Here is a 15876-nt window from a genome sequence, read left to right as displayed (position 1 = left end):
ACTCAGACCAGCAGGTAACCACAAGTAATGAGATGTTAATATTAGTGACAAAAAGCTATTAATGCAGAGTTGGCACTCAGTGGCAGACAATGACCATCCTCTTGGAGGTCGGCTTCATTAAGTTAGCTTACTAAGCTAAGGTCAATCATATCTGGGAACAGCTGGTGGAGAGTACCTTATACGTATACTAGGGCTAGAGTGGGAAATGTCCACCTTTGCCTTTGGGCATAATCACAGTGTCCTTGTGGGAGACAATCCATACATGAGGGAAAGGCAGCAGGACCTCTGGCAGCCAAGGCGATATACTATGCACTGATGAGAAGAGTAATCCTGGCAATTGGGACTAGAGTTGTAGAAAGGAACATGGTCCTAGGAACTACCCTCCCAGAAGAGATGCTGGGCCCAGAGGAGGGCAACATAGAGGCTTCTCTGGCAGAAGCCGAGTCCTTGGTCTCTCCAAGATTACCAGCGCCTCTGACTGCCATATCTAATGGCCTTTCTCAGGCCTTGTTGAAATTGATTCTAACATTTGGCTCTGTTGACTGCCTTCCCCTCCTGTATATGCTCTTCTCTCCAGGTTTTCTGACTGATCTCAGTTCTCTTCTTGCCCATTTGTTTCTTGTCACTCTCCTTTGTTGGGTCTTCACCCATGTTGTCAGTCACTGTTGGTATTCCTAAGACTCTGGCCTCAGTCCTCCTCTACTATCTCGACATTCATGTGTTGAGTTGGTCAAAACAAACAGCACCATGACCCCGATCTCCCCTTGAGACCCTGATGGAGATAGCTCCGAACCCTGAGCCCAGACACCCTGAGATTAGTCATGCTTCTCTAATAGCCAGACCTGCTTCTAAGCCCAATTTCCAAAACCAGTATAAAGGGACAAATCATAGCAGGAAGGAGGGCCACCTCTTCATTACCCCAGTGACTAATGGGCTGTTAGGCAATGAATGGAGCTTTGAAAGTGACACGAGATACAAGAAAGCAAATTCTGTGGGGAAGAGGCCAGCCGTTCCCACTAATTGTCACTGACAGGACAGGAAAGCATTATAAGGGAGAGACAGGAGGATACAGAGCTAAGCAAATAAAACTACCATTAAAACTACCATTTTTAATGACTATTTCCCTCAGATTTGATGGAGAAAAGCCCAGCATCTTATACATTGAGAATGGCAGGCAATGCTTCCAGTGGCCTTCATCCTGTTAGAATACATCCTCTGCACAGCGTAGCCCAGAAACTGCTCTTACAGGTGCTATAATCAAAGTTACTGAAGACTGAGAAAAAGGCCTGAGCATTAAGTAAGGCATTTAATACTTAATGATTGAATGGTGCTAGAAAGATAATTTGGGATCAGGTTTTTAAGGCTCTGGAGCCTTAAAAAAACAAACAACAGTTCACATTCAATTTTTAGAGATAATAGAAAATGACTGCAGTTGACTGAATAGGGAAGTCATATAGTCACATCTAAAGAGAATTACTTTGGCAGGGTTGTGTAGTATGGATTGGAATCATGATATTTGAGTTGGGAAACCAATTAGAAAGGAATGGTGTATATCTGTAATCACTGTACTAATAAGAAAAGCCTATCATCTGGTGGATCACTTGAGCTCATGAGCTCTGAGCTACAGTGGATTCAGCCAATCTGGTATCTGCATTAAATCTGGCACCAAACCAGTTACTCTCCTAGGGACAGAGGAGGGAAGCATGAATCATCCCAGGTCAGAAAGAGAGCGCAGACAAAGCTTTTGAGCTTACCAATGACTATACTTCCAGCATGGGCAATATTGGAAGATCCAGACTCCACAGGAAGGAAAAAAAAAGGTTCTTGTAATCACCTAGGTAAGAAGCAATGGGGGCTGATCTAGAGTGATGACTGGGTGAGTTAAAGAAAAGGGTTTCAATATGAACTTGGGTAAAGAGTCTTGCAAGATTGAGGAGATGAGTATTTTCATGATAATGGAGAATAAAGAATTGGGATTTATACTGAGATTATAAAAGTGGACTGAAAGGATGGTGGTACCTTTGGCAGGAATAGGGAAATGTAGAAGGGAGGTGTTTTGAGGAAAGATAATTAATTCAATTCTGGACATAATGAATTTAGGATGTCAACAGTCAGCTCAGGTGCCACCTATAAGTAAATTTTCCTGGTCTCCTCTAGTGTTGGTGCCTCCTTTCTATGTATACATTTAATCTACTTTGTATGTATGATGTTTAAAGACATAAGAACCTTTATGTGTACATGCAAAATTTTAGAGGAAAAGACCTGTTATGGATTTTTTCTTTGAATCTTTAGTATTCAGAATAGTGTCTGGTACACAATTATTTAATAAATACTTCTTGAGTGATTATTTACTGAAAAAAATTCAAACAAAGGACTTTAATCTACTTTGTATGTATGATGTTTAAAGACATAAGAACCTTTATGTGTACATGCAAAGTTTTAGAGGAAAAGACCTGTTATGGATTTTTTCTTTGAATCTTTAGTATTCAGAATAGTGTCTGGTACACAATTATTTAATAAATACTTCTTGAGTGATTATTTACTGAAAAAAATTCAAACAAAGGACTCACCCTAAAGAGGAAGGCTGTAATATACTTAAAAAGAAGTTGAAAACAAGATGAGCAATCAGATATTTCCCTTCCCCCCAAAAAATATAGAATTGGATTTAAATTAAAAATTACTGACACAAATATGTTCACTATACTTTCATTTTATATCACTGTAGGGGAAATGTAATTCCTCCAAACATAAATCTGTAGAAAGGTAATACAAAAGAATCCCAAAGCTGAAATTACTTTTAGATCTGTTAGCATTTTCATCAGACTCTCAGAACTTGGATTGTACCTCTGACAGAGCTAAACAAAAATTGTTATTTTCTTGGTGTTGCTGTGCTTGTGTTTATGTGCCTGTGCATTTCCAATCATTTTTAGGAATGAATGAAAAAATAATTTATTTCCTTTTAAAAAACTTTGTCAAGTCACTTGCTCAAGTTAAATAATCCCTCAGAATAGAATAACACTTAGATCTAAGAAGTCTCCAACTATTCTAATTTTAATAAAACATTGTCTTCCCAATGTGAGTTTTAGAATTCTGAGATTCCTCAATAGTAAACTGACAAATATAGGATTGATGACCTCCTAAAATTTAAATATCATACAATCTAAAGGGCCATTATGAGGCCCTGAGGATCACTGACTAGGATGAAGTGACTATTGTCCTAAGGCTTTGCCTGGGGGCCTATAATTTTACCCAATAATTATTCACAACCTCCTAGAAAAGCTCGCAGCTAAAACTGTGATTGTTATTTGGAATTAAATAACTTGAAAATTTATAAAAACCAATTTCTTTCTACAATTTCGGTGTTTGTTTAATTCACATATATCTTTAAGAGAATTAGCAGAAGGAATAATGAATGTTAATCTGCTTCATCAGCTGTTTTCTATTGAAATTTATAAAGAAGTATTTTAATACCAAAAACTCTATCATGACTTTTTCATTTATAAATATAAACATTTACAAATGTTAATTCAAATATTTAGTAAGGAGGAAAAGAGGATAAAACAAAATCTCCTGAAATCACACACTTATTGATCCTATAACTTTTTCCAATTTATGTTCATAAAAAAAAAATTCTATCTGTTCTGTAAATCTCTTTAGAGCTTTATTTCTAATATTAACTTCTGAAACTCTCTTCTCCTTGCCCATAACTTTGTCTAATTCAATAGTACAAAAAGCTAAAAGTAATAGTAATATATCCTGGATATTAGAGACATTTGAAACAATTTTTTTTTCTCCTGTAACCTATAACTTTCTTTCTTCATCCACTGATTATATTGGTGTAAAAGCTATTTAACTTTATATAACTCTAAATGGATCTATTTTATCTTGTGACTATCTCTGTGATATGCCTTATCTAATTCTCCAATTGTTTTAAGGTATGACCTTTAATATTTAAATTGCATATTCATTGAATTTTTGGTCACATGGCATGAGATGTTTTTTGAAGACTAATTTTTTCCAACTGTTTTAGTAAGAATTTCTAATTTTTCCATCAATTCTTGATAAATAGGGATTTTACTCCTGAGTAATTTATGTTCTCAGGTGTATGAAACATTAGGTTGAGTTCAATTTTTAAAATTCTTTAGTCTCTTCCAATGATTTATTTTAATATTTTTAATGCAGTACCAGATAATTTTAAGGATTAATGCTTTAGAGTAGATACCTTTACTCACAGCAGGGCTACCTAACCAGATTAAAATGTTTTTGGGAAATGTTTAATAAAATAAATAAAATACAATATAACATAGAAAATATTAACTTGTGATTTTCTATGTCAATATGCAATCTGCATATCTATGCAGGAATAGCTTCTATTTGAGTTTGACATCACTTCTTTGGAATAATATTTGAGATTTTGAAACAGTAGTCTGCTTCCACTATAATTATTTATCTTCATTAGTATCTTTGAGATTCTAGACTTGCTCCTCTGAGTGGATTTTGATATTATTTATCTAGAACTACAAAAGTAGTCTCATAAGAAGTCTGCTACATACAGCACTAAATGTATATGGTAAAAGGTTCAGTTGTCATTTTTATTGTACTGGTACAGTCCAGTTTTAAGAACAGAATATCAGTCCTATTATTTAAGTAGCTATTTCTTTTGGTGTTCTGCAAATGTATTTATACAAATCTTGAGTATTTCTTGGTAGACTGACACTCCCAAGTATTTTATGCATGTTATGGCTGTTTGGAGTAGGACATCTTTTTCTATTATTTCCCCCTAGATTTTGTTACTGCTATGGAAAAATGCTACTGATTTTTGTGAATTTACTTTGTATATTGCTATTTTATTTGTATATTGCTATTTATTTATATGCAGCTAATTCAGCATATTCAGTCAAAAGTCATTTTTAATAAATAAGTTGTCATATGATAGAACAAACAGTTCCCAAAATAAGAATAACAAACTATTAATAATTGCATAAAATGTTTCTGAAAATCAAAACATCCATGAGGTTTCACCTTACATAGGGCAAACTAGCAAAGATACTAAAAGACAGGACTAGTCAATGTTAAAGGAATTATGGAAAGAAAACACAATAATACATTATTTGTGGAGTTGTGAATTGACTCACTAATTCTATAAGGAATTCAGAATTAAGCTAAAAAGTAACAAATTAAGATAAATAATAATGAATGCCCAGAAACTTTATCCAATTCTGTACCAACAAGAGATCAAAAATGAGGGGGAAAAGTCTCTCAAACAACAAAAAATTTATAGCAGCATTTAGACTCCTCTGGAACCACCCATGAATGACGTTTGCCTTATCTTGCCAAGTTTAGGTCTCTAAATTTTTGGCCATCTCCATGGCACATCCTCTTCAGTTGGATCAATAATTTAGAATCACACACCATTCTGACAGGTGATTTTTGCCTCCTGTTTCCAGGATTCAGGTATTTATTTGCCATTTCCATGCAATATTAAAGTGAATATAGCACCCCACTTCATCGTATTACTAGCTCTCTACTTCTTTCCCATTAGAACCATAAGCTTTTAAAGGCACAAGACTGTTTAGCTTAATTAATTGCATGTTTCCTGACACAGTACAGAGCTTGGCTCAGAGTAAAAATTTAATAAAGGCACTCTCTCTCTCTCTCTCTCTCTTTGTGTGTGTGTGTGTGTGTGTGTGTGTGTGTGTGTATGTGTGTGTGCGTGCGCGCGCGCATGTGTGTCTTTCTGTCTCTCTCTCTCATATGGAAACAAAGTTGATTTCCATCAACCAGGCCAAGGGTTGACAAAGTTTAGCCAAAAGGCCATTTAAAAAATTATAAGAACCATTCTTAGGCTCATGGGTACAAAAGCATTTGGTGGCTTGACTTAGCTATCATTTGCTTCCTCAATTAGACAATGAATAAATTAGATGAACGTAATTGCAATGACTGCCATATAAGAAATAATGAATATAAAGAATATGGAAAAGTACAGGAAGACTTAAATTGATGCAAAGTGCAATATGCTGAAGAGAATAAAATAACATTCAAAATGACAATAATGTAAGTGAAAAGAAAAGTAACAACAAAATAGAAACAATGCCATGAAATGATAATGACCAAGTCTGCCCCCTCAAAACAGATATGAGAATACACAATCTTTCTTTGTAGATATGCAGAACAATGGATGAGAACACTGTGTATACTACTTGACTTGACTGATATTTTAGTTTTGCTTAATTTTTTTTTTCTTTTTCATTATCTATCATATAGGATAGTTCTTTGGATTAGATATAGAGCAGAGATCTATTATTAAGAAATGGAGAGAGAAAACCAAAATCTAGGAACAAGACTTATTTTTTCCTGACCTTTAAGTACTCATTTTATAGAGATATTTTTTGAAAGTCCTAATTGTAAGGGAAAAGAACACTGGTTTGGGAATGTGAAGACACGAGCTTTAATTCTAACTATGGCAATATCTTTAATTCATAGAAACACAGGATGACAAAGTTAGAGCAGAAGTGACTGATCTGAGAGGCTATTGAGTGCAACTTAGCATTTTTACAAATGAAACTGAGAGATTGAGTGACCTGCCCATGGTTATACAGAGACAGAATTCAAAATGTGATCTCCCTGACTCCAAGTATAGAAGTTAATCTACTATATCCTCAATTCAGCAAAATGAACAGTTGATCCCTAAGGTCCTTTGCAAATATAAAAATTAAATAATTTTAATTAATTAAAAAATTAATTTAAAAAATTAAAATCAAACTACATAACTCAGTTTTTGATTTCAATCTCTCCTTTATCATTTACTTTTCTTCTTTCTTTGTTTTATGTCCAATCTAGTTAACTGAAGAAAAACCACATCTATCACTATTCTGTCCTTTTTGGATTGCAATGTATTATTTTCTACATATCTAGTTTATATCCTATGATGTCTTTCAGACACTAAATCTAGGACAAAGCTCTGTGACAAGGGTTGAAAATCTGCTCCAATCTTTACACTCCCAATTCAAAGATTATATTGCCTGTGTCTACAAAAGATTTTGATCTTTCATGATTACACATGCTATTTGATGAATTACAAAACAAAATGACATGAAAAGCAGAATTCTCTGGAACTGAAAATTTATATAATAATAAGCAGAAATGTTAAACTATTCTTGAGACTTAGATTATAGCCTATCTTTATGTCTTAGCACTGATTTATATTATGGAACCCTACTGAAAACTTAAAACTTGTCATCATGACCAATATCTTTCACACTATAAAATATTAATTCTCTATAACATTTGAAATCAGGAATGCCAAGTTATTTTAAGTGAGAAAATGCACTAAAATATCTGTTATATTTTGAAAAGTCAATATTATTCTTATATTTTAATTTAACTTAAAAGATTTGAGGAAATAGTCATAGTAACTCATTTGGAAGTCTAACAGCTAATGTTTTTTCAAGGTTTATAAGTATGCTACATATATAATGTGGCATTATATTTGTATAATAATATACAGCATACAAATATAATGCCACATTATATATAATAGGTGGAAAAGAAAACTGGGTTTTTAGTGGAATATAGCACTTATTTACGTATCATTAGGTACTAAACAAAAGTGTGCTATTAACTTTGTGATCCATGATACAGGCATTACTTTTGTTGATACAAATTGAAATTTTAAATTAATTAAATGTGTTTAAAATAGAGGCATATATTTAATTATTATTTTTGGTGGAACTGTGTCCTTCTTTAATGACACATTCTGATATCTGCTATATTGTTACCACCAATGGAAGTCAAAGATTTAGGTAGAGTCTTCAGCATATAACTGGCATAAAGGATTGTAACAAGTGACTATAGAATTAATTGAATAATATTTTTGTCTATTTGATAACATCTTTTTTTTTTTAACTGCAGTAGTCAAATGTCTTTTATATTAACTGAAAATCAAATGTATTCTGAGAAAGAGGACAAATATATATGTTCAAAATGCAAGGGGAGAAAGAGAGAGAGAGAGAGGGAAAGAGACAGAGAGAAAAGAATTCTATACTTACCTCAGGAAAGGAACTGATGAACCCAAACCAATCTTCCAAGGTCCACTGCTCACCAGGGAGATCAAATCTCTCAAATGTTTTATAATATCTTTATAATTCCTGGCCTATATAGTAAGAGAGCATCTCTTTTTCCTGTATACAAAAAAAAAGGTCAAAACAAAAAAAGTACACATTCATTTAAGGATATTTTTTCAAATTTAGAAAATTTCACTAAGACTTTGAACTATTTATTACTTTTTATTTATAAAACAGAAATAAGCTATTGGCAAGAAGTTCAATAATGACACAATAAAGAAATTAAGTATAGTAAAACAATTAACAAATTAACAAATATAAAAACAATTAACATGGTCTATAAAAGAATCATTCCTCATTCTCTCTCTCTTCTCATTTCTACAAGTACATATTCCCTCCCCTATTGTTTCATTACCCCTACACATTAGGGGCATCTGAAGAAAAAGCACAATTCACTTCATGTCTTATAAAATATGACACATTTTTAATAAGACTTTAAAACTAAGACCAGAAATTTCTGCAGTTACATATTAAAATTGGAAAGGCATAAAGTAGTTAAGAAAAATAATGGTTTACATAGTCTATGAATTTTTACATTCATTGCATTCTTGAATGCCTCAAATAGTAATTATCTAGGTGGATTGAGAAGCATTTGAGAAGGAATAGTAGAAAAAGGATCATCCTCATGGAGTATGTGGAGTATGAGTCACTTTAGGTTATCATGGCCAACTTGGAGAAATACCAGGGGATAATTTTGTGTCCTATAAAAAACATAAATGTGTCAGATTTTTAGGAGTTAAAATATCTTCTTGTGTTGACTTTCATCATATCAAAATTTTATAAACAGGATTTACAATTTGGAATATACTCTCAGTGAACTTGGTCCCTGTGTGAACATGGACAAGCCTCAATTCACTCTTCTTTAAAACAAGGATGCTGAAAGAGTTCAAACTACTGGAAGAAAAAATTCCTTATTCAACAAAAATTGAGGAAAAAAATCAAAATGCAATTTGGCAGGCATGAAGTTAAACCATCATTTTGAACCACCTAAGTTTACATAAATAATAAATCTACAATGATATAATTATACATGGTCACATTATTAAAAACAATTAAAAGAGATTTACCAAACAAGCTAGAGTTGAACACAAAACATAAAATAGATAATTTGAGCTCTATAAAACTAAAAATCTTTTGTATAAAGAAAATTAAAGTAAGAAGAAAGGGGAAAAACACCTCAATTAGAAAACTTTTAAAGATCCTGTAACATGATATTGTATCTGAAGGGAAATGATACAAATATTTAAGAACAAAAGTTATTCCTCTACAGATAGACAGTCAAAGGATTTGAAGAATCTGGAAAGGGAGAATTACAATTATCAATGACAATATGATAACAAGCTCCAACTCAGTAATAATAAGAAAAACAATTTAATATTGAAATTTCACCCTATACTAATCAAAATAGAAAAGATGTTGGAAGACTGAAGTAGTCAGTGGTAGAGGGTAAATGGAAAGGCAGTTACAAAAATATATAGCTCCTGGACCTATGCCTTGGTCCAAACATTCCAAACTAATTTGGATTTTTGTGAGAAAAATCACTAAACTGTTTATATTTTTTGCATCAGTGATCTTACTGTACTGCAAGGAAAACAAAGACAGAAAAGACATACATAGTAAAATGTTAATGTAGGCATTTTTAAATGATAGCAAACAATGGAAACAATGTAAGTGCCCATCAATTGAAGGATAAATTGGTGGTCAAAAATCTCTGGTATATGCATGTAATAGAAATGATGAATATGAGGAATTCAGAAAAGAACAGAAGACTTGTATGAATGTTCTGAAAAGGAAGTAAGCAGAATGGGAAGAATAATACTTAAAATGACTACATTAATGAAAATGAAAGTAACACTGACAGGAAACTGGACCCTGAGTAAATATAATGACCAATACAGTATAGTAAAACATAATGAAATGTCATTCTTATTTATCTGTACAGAAAAATAGGGCCATGCCACAGAATTTTTCTCATTTGGTCAAATACAGCTGTCAAGTTGATTGATTTTGTTTAACATTTTCTTTGTTATAAAGGAGGGCATTTTGGAAAATAACTGCTAAAATTTTTTTAAAAATCATTAATACAACAAAAGAATTAAAAAAGGGAGAATGAATTATATGATTTCAAAAGACTATTCTAAACCTACCCTTATGATATCATACTCCCAAGAACCTTTCTAAATTAGAATTATTATAGAAGACTTTCTAACATTCATTGAGTGAAATGACCAGTTTCATTTTCTACAATCTATATCCACAGTAATCACTCTTACAGTTTCCATCTTAAGCACATCTGACATTTAAAAAGTGTTAGAAAATGAAAATCATTACTTTAAAAATCTTGAAAAATAAACCATTTAAATGTAGGCATTATAAACACAAGAAAAAAAACCAAATCAATTTTAGTTACTGCGTAGAGCACTGTGGTCATCTTTAGGAATATACTATGTATTACTAAATGAAGTGTATAATTAGTTCAATAAATATTTATTGATTGCTTAATATGTACAAGGTACTGTGCTAGAAGTATTGTTGAGATAAGCAAGTAAGTCCTTTGAAAGTAATGATATCATTTCACAAAAATAATAGCTTTCAAGCTGGACGGGATCTCCATAGCTACCTAGTCCAAACCAAACTTCAACAGCATCTCAAACAAGTACAGCATCATTTGGTCCATATATCCATCACATTGACTCCTGAGGTAGCACATTCCATTTTTTATAACTCTATTAGGAGATTATTCCTAACAAATATAAATGCCTTTTTTAAACTTCTAACCATTACTCCTGGTTTTGTTCTTAGGCCGGAAAAAAAAGGCTAGTTACTTCCAAATGACAATACTTTAAAGGCTTGAAGAGAGAGAGTTCTCATACTACTTAGTGTTTTCTTAACATTCCAGTTCCTTCATCCTAGTCTCCTAATACTTTCATAAAATTGTTTGCCCTTCAAGTCCTTAAAAATATAATGTAATGCTATAAATGTGGTCTTGCCAGTGCAGACCAATTATATCTTTACTTCTGGGAACTATGCCTCTTTTAAAGAAGCTCAAAGCCATGTTCATTTTCTAGTAGGCACTGAACACAGCTGATTTATATTTTTTGCAGTTCACTAAAGTCCCAAATTTCTTTCATACAAACTTCCAATCTTGTCTTCGCTATCCTGTACTTATGAAACTGATTTTTTTGAGCCAATGTGTGGAACTTTAAGGATTTCTTGATTTTCATCTTATTAAAACCAGTCTGATACTCTGTCTTATCAAGATTTTTGGATCCTTCCAGTCTTGCAGAATCTCAGCCATATTTCTTATCAACATCTCATTAACTGAACTGTCAAAGAGGTATTCCTAAAGCACAGATCTGCCATTAACTCTCTATCCCCTTCTCTATCCCTCCTGGACCAAAAACTGGCCTTTTTCTTTGGCACGAATGCCTTTAACAATTAAGGATCAGCCTATCTTTCTAGACTTTTTATATATTCCTCCTCTTTTTCAATCATTCTGGCACTCAGAATGGTTTTCTCTGCTCCTTGCACATAATCATTTTATCTCTAGCTTTAGATTCTCTGTACAAGCTGTCTTTCACACCTAGAATGCTCTCCCTCTTCTCTCCAGCCGCAGAGAATCCTTAAGTTTTCTTCAAAGCTCGGCTCAAAGAAGCCTTTCTTGAGTCCCATAGCTGCTTCCATCTCCCACTAAAAATTACCCTGAGAAATAACAAAATATACAGAGAATTGACTTTAATTTATAAGAAATCAAGCCATTCTCCAATTGATAAATGGTCAAAGGATATGAACAGACAATTTTCAGATGATCATAGTGGCTAGAAGCTGGAAGATGAATGGATGTCCATCAATTGGAGAATGGTTGGGTAAACTATGGTATATGAATGTTATGGAATATTATTGTTCTATAAGAAATGACCAACAGGAGAAATACAGAGAGGCTTGGAGAGACTTACATCAACTGATGCTGAGTGAAACGAGCAGAACCAGAAGATCATTATACACTTCAACAATGATACTGTACGAGGATGTATGCTGATGGAAGTGGATTTCTTCAACATAGAGAAGAGCTAATCCAATTCCAATTGATTAATGATGGACAGAATCAGCTACATCCAGAAAAGGAACACTGGGAAATGAGTGTAAACTGTTATTTTTACCTTCTGAATCCAATTCTTCCTGTGCAACAAAAAATTCGGTTCTACACACATATATTGTATCTAGAATATACTGTAATATATTTAACATATATAAGACTGCTTGCCATCTGGGGGAGGGGGTTGGGGGAGGAAGGGAAAAAATCTGAATAGAAGGGCGTGCAAGGGATAATGTTGTAAAAAATTACCCATGCATATGTACTGTCAAAAAAATGTTATAATTATAAAATAAAATAAAAATTTAAAAAAAAATTACCCTGAGCCTTGAATTTCTTTTGCAAATTTTTATATATGTACACGTTATCTCCACCAACAGAATATGAACTTCTCAACTACAAGGATTATTTCATTTATTTGTCTTTGTATTCACATTGCATAGTACAGTACATAGCATATTCTATATACTTAAAAAAGCTAATTTATTGAATGATCATCATTTATACTCATAATAAAATTACTGATAAAAATGTTAAATAGCACATATCCTTGAGGCACTCCATTAGAGGCCTCTTACCAAACTGAAATTGAAACATTCATTATTACTTTTAGAGACCAGATATTCAGTTAGTTTTCAATACACCATTTTATATTGTTGCTTTGTCTAAATCATTCCATATTTTCTACAAAAATAGTATGAGCTCCATTACCAAATATTGGAGTAAAATCTAGATAAATTATCTCAGTGAGTTGAAGTCCCATCCACTGGCATGTCTGGATTTTGTCAACTCCATTTCCTTTTCTATTTTCAAAACTGGGACATCTGTCCTTCTCAAGTCATACCGGAAGACTCTCCCCTTTTCATTTATTTTTGGTCACTGATAATGACTTGACAATTCTACCTGCCAGTACTTTTAGAATCTTGAACCAGATGATTTGAAGCCATCAAAAGTGATGAGGTACTTTCTATCTCTGGCATCTATACCATACTTCCTAGCTGTAGATTGTATCTCCCTCTAATGTGTTCCTGCAGCTCCTGTCCTGGGCTCCTCACTGTTGAGTTTTCCATAGCTAGACCAGACCCTGACTTATCATAAGAATGTGTGATTCCAGCTCTCCACATACCCCATCTCCTACTCTTATTTTGTTATGCCAAGTTTTAGAAACAGTAATAAAATCAACCCTACTTATTCCTGAAAAGTAAATTGTACTCACCATTTCCTAGATGTATTAGATGAAAATAGCCCTTCATTGCTACTACTCCTCTATATATGTTTTCTTTTACTATTAGAATATATAAGCCTTGTGAGACAGGAACTCTTGCATTTGTATGTTTGTATGCCTACACTTTAGTTGATTTTTTTTTTCTTCTAAAATTTATTTTCCCCCTTTCCTGACATCCCCCACCTTCCCAAGCAGGCTATAGTTAAGCACAGAAATCTATTATATACATACATATATAACTTCTCAGATTTTTTTTTTTCAGTGTTTCCCCAATGTATCTCATTTGATTTTTAAATTCTTTTCTGAGTTCTTCTATAAATTCTCTCTGGGTAGGAAGTCATTTAATATACTCGTTTATGTGAAAGAAGCTTTTTTTTTTTTAAATTTCAGTGTCTTCTGAAGATGAATCCCTATTCCTATGGTAAGTTTGTATGCTTAGGATCTGAGTTGTTTGCCTTTGTCAGTTCATTTTTTTAAAAATGAGAAATACTGGAGTGAGCATCTCTAATTGTGGATTAACGGGGGATAATGTTTCTGGCTTCACTTCAACTCTCCCCTCTGACCAGGAACTCCAAACCAAAAGCTCCCCACTCTTGCAACTGCCCACAGCCCATGTCTCTGCCCCACTGCCTCGGCTCTCAATGCTGGTTCCTCCTCTGCAGAGTCTCTGCAGCACAGCTGGTTCCTCCTCTGCAGAGTCTCTGCAGCACAGCTGGTTCTGGTATTGCTAATCAGCGGAGGTTCCCTCAGTCTTCCCAATGAGGTTTCTGGTGGTCAGGAAGTTAAATGAGGTCTAGTGGCAGGTTCGGGGTTCAAGGTAGTTTTGGTGCAAGAGTAGGGAGTTTTGGGAGCTCCCTTCTGGCGACCCAGAGGTTCTCTGAAAAGGAATTTACAGACTCAAAAACCTAGATTGATTACGGGGATTGGAAATAAGATTAACATTTGGTTAGAAAATAGGTGAGGGTAAAGAGAAAACGGCACTGGAAAAGAGTATTCCAGTGGGCAGAGGCTTCTTGGGATGCCAAGCATGGCATAGCTGGCATGTTTGGAACCTCTGCAAAGAGAGGATTTTACTTTGGCTCTTTTTATAATGAGAGATTAAGTAAAGGGGGCCTATGGATGGAGTCCCAAATTGGTTCCTCACTTGGTTTCAGGTAGGATTAGAATTTGTTTGGTGGGGGTTGGGAAATTCAAGCAGATCATTAGAATGGGAGCTGGGAGAGGCCAAGTTGGCTCAGATCCAATGGGGGCTGGGACAATCCTGGATCTTCTACTGAAATTCAAAGGAATGCTTTTGACCAGGATTTATGAATCAAAGGCCCTGGCATCCTGGATTGATAACGCCAGCCAGGAGGGGGTGGGAATCAGAAAGGAATCACAAATCAATCTGAAAGGAATCACAAATGCAGTTTCTTAAAGGGACCACAACCCATTTCATTCCCAGACTTAAAGTCCAACTCTACAAATAATTCAGGAGATGAAAATTTCTATGGCTCCTGTTGATGCTTCAGCTATACTCAGGTAGTTTCTGGGGTCCCCTCTTGGTGTTTCTGTGGAGCTAATCTGGAGGTGTCTGCATGCCACATGAGTTAAATACAGGTCTGGGGGCTTTCTTTGGATCTTCTTGGATTATACCAAGAGGATCCCTGTTCTGCACCAAGTATTCTTGATTTTTTACCGGTCCATATTCGCCACAAGGTACAAATATGTTCTGTTTGTGGGAGAAAACTGGAAAGCATTAAATTTGCTGACCTACTCTGTCATCTTCCCAGAATCTTCTGTCCTACTTTTTTTTTTTTGTATTCTAGCACTTACATAGCACCTGACATACAATAAGTAATTGAAATACATTTCCTTTCTTTCAGTCAAGCTGAATGCCTGAGACAGACAACTCACTTCCTATATATCTATATCAGCAAAACCCTAAAGTTCATATCCCAGTGAATAATCATCAAGAAAGGCAGATGCAGTGGATAGAGCACAGGACCTGAGGTCAGGAAGACCTAACACTTGCAAAATCCTCAGCAAGTCGACTTAACTTCTAAATCTCTATGTATCTCAGTTTCCTTTTGGTTAAAATGGGCATGGCAATAGTGTCTATATATCAGGGATGTTGTGAGAATAAAATGAGATAACATTTTTAAGGATCTTTCTTTTATAAGCCCTAAAGAACTCTGTAAGTGCTAGCTATAAATTTAATGATAAACCACAGAAATTCAATTCTTCTCTCTAAGAATTGCACAAAAAAGTCAGATAGCATCCTCTGGGCAACAAGAAAGGAGGCTGCCAGCAAATCCAGTGCCATAGCATACAAACAAATCAGAGAAAGGCCTTTGAAAAGAGTGACCAGCAGTCTTGCTATATGTGGGTAGTAAGATAGGAGGGTTCTCAAAAAAGCCTTGATAACTTCTACCAAAAATAAGAGGAGATATTGG

General features: G+C 34.2%; 1 protein-coding gene across 24 annotated transcripts in view; it reads right to left on the bottom strand.

The window, feature by feature from the left end:
- MBD5 (methyl-CpG binding domain protein 5) overlaps positions 1-15876 on the bottom strand; it is a 395786-nt gene that overhangs the window by 117664 nt on the left and 262246 nt on the right. For all 24 annotated transcript variants that reach the window (XM_074302158.1, XM_074302143.1, XM_074302145.1 and 21 more), the window contains one exon: positions 8049-8180. The gene's annotated coding sequence lies outside the window, so the exon portion shown is untranslated. The remainder of the gene's footprint in view (positions 1-8048; positions 8181-15876) is intronic.

This window comes from Sminthopsis crassicaudata, chromosome 3 (assembly GCF_048593235.1).
Source record: "Sminthopsis crassicaudata isolate SCR6 chromosome 3, ASM4859323v1, whole genome shotgun sequence".
NCBI lineage: Eukaryota > Metazoa > Chordata > Mammalia > Dasyuromorphia > Dasyuridae > Sminthopsis > Sminthopsis crassicaudata.
This window is presented reverse-complemented; position numbering and strand designations above follow the sequence as displayed.